The sequence below is a fragment of the Choristoneura fumiferana genome, unplaced genomic scaffold (genome assembly GCF_025370935.1).
Source record: "Choristoneura fumiferana unplaced genomic scaffold, NRCan_CFum_1 Sck3bRy_118;HRSCAF=304_pilon, whole genome shotgun sequence".
NCBI classification, from domain to species: domain Eukaryota; kingdom Metazoa; phylum Arthropoda; class Insecta; order Lepidoptera; family Tortricidae; genus Choristoneura; species Choristoneura fumiferana.
This window is the reverse complement of record NW_027412799.1, coordinates 1-1,777: the sequence shown is the minus strand read 5'-3', so window position 1 is coordinate 1,777 and position 1,777 is coordinate 1. Positions and strand designations below refer to the sequence as shown.

The 1,777-nt window shown below is 36.4% G+C and overlaps 1 long non-coding RNA gene across 1 annotated transcript; it reads right to left on the bottom strand.

Annotated features, from left to right (window-relative positions):
* Positions 1–225: 225 nt before the first annotated feature.
* On the bottom strand, positions 226–1,771 carry LOC141444984 (uncharacterized). The gene is made up of 2 exons (XR_012453259.1): positions 1,387–1,771; positions 226–1,301 (listed from the first exon to the last, which is right to left on the bottom strand). It is a non-coding gene; the product is annotated as an uncharacterized lncRNA (long non-coding RNA).
* Between the last annotated feature and the right edge of the window lie 6 nt (positions 1,772–1,777).

Below are 1,777 nucleotides of genomic sequence, written 5' to 3'. Positions count from 1 at the left end.
TAGGTTCCCCATAATTGAGTCGTGGAATTGTTCACCAGCTTCAGGATTTAGAATGCGCCGTCTCGGTTGAAGGATTGGAGAAGCCAGATTAGGTGTTTCGTGAATGGATTCAACAGCACTATCCCCTTCCATAATTAACAAACAGCAGAAATCCAGTAACTAATACAACCGCCAAATAGTAAAATAAAACAGAAAATACTACGTAACTACAGTTTTAAATAAGCGGAATTGTAACCTACTAAATGAACAATACAGGATTAAAAAGTTTAGGACTGAATAAAACGCATAAATGTGAACAATTATACAGTATTCTTATCACTTGATTACAATACAGAGTATATTCAATTGGACTGCGTGTGTAGCGTAGAACTTCGAACGTACCTAGTTGAGCGTGAAAGCGAACCAAGATCAAGGGTGGACTTGCAGTACTAAAACTATCACAGGTGGGGGAGTAAAAACATACCCTTTTAATATTAATCTGTAAAATAAGCAGAATCAATAAGCGAAAGCGCAGTCGAATGCGACTGCCATCCCCTACGACATAAAGAAAATAAAATTCAAACAATTTATAAATTTAACGATAAAATAATTTACCTTTTTATTCGGGCGCCAATTTTGTAGCGAAGCTTACCCAAAATTCAATGAACCTCGGGCAAGCCCCACAACACAACACTTATGTGCAATGCACTATAAATGAAACGTATAATTTTGAGATATGATTAATAAAGATTTAATGTAAAAAAAATCAGCCGATGAAATAACAGAGTAGTATTAACGGGTCGTCATATTGTTTTGCCAAAAGATTACCGAAATCATGGAGGCCTTCGTGGGCTTTTAGAATTTTGAAAAATATAGTACAAAATATATATGGAATGGGCAAATAAACTATGCAAGTAGTTTTCGAAATTACAAAATAATTCGCGATACTACACCAAGTAGAGTAGGATCTTATGCGCATAAAATTCTATTAACAGTAGAAAAGAGTTCCGAACGTGTTTGCTTAAGACTACGATATAAAACTGAAGCGACAAGTTAGAAAAACATAGAATACTTTTAAAAAAATGTGATACTACTGAAATTTTAAAATAGTTCGCCGTTATAAGCCAAAAAATAAAGTTTTTGGTAAGAAACTCCAAAAGTTTGTGACAATCTTCACGTGGTCTTTGTTGTTGGTGTGGAGCGGTTCCCCTGTCACTGGATGCAGGCAACAATCCCGACACCGAAGCGATGACAAATTATGCCCACAATCGTGTGCGGAGCGCAGTACGATGTCCACAAAAATCCACACCGTAAGGTGGGAGCTGAAAAGATAAAAGAGACTAAGAATTCATTCAAACCATGAGCCCTAACAAAACCTAAATTCGCTACAAAACAGAAAAAACTTACCCGAAACTGGCAAAAACAGATCCGGCTTTTAATAAAAGGGAGGCGACTACGAGCCACCAGCTCGCAGCAGTTGGAGAAACAATCAATTCGCCAGGTTATAATAATTAACACTTTAGAACACCATTATAATTGTCACATAAAAGAAATCCCAGGAATATTAAACCAAAATATTAATCCAAGGCACTATTGCCAAAAATCATCCACGGGAAAACACATTTGACAAACCAAATTTTCGCGTCCTCTGTTCCACGTTTCCAGGATACCAATTCAAACCTTTAAAAAAAATCAAGAAGTGAACCGCAACTAAACGACCAAAACGTATAAGCAAAAATAGGTTAACACTCAATTTCAAAAAGAAGGTTAGATTACATGCAGCAGAATTATGCTGCAG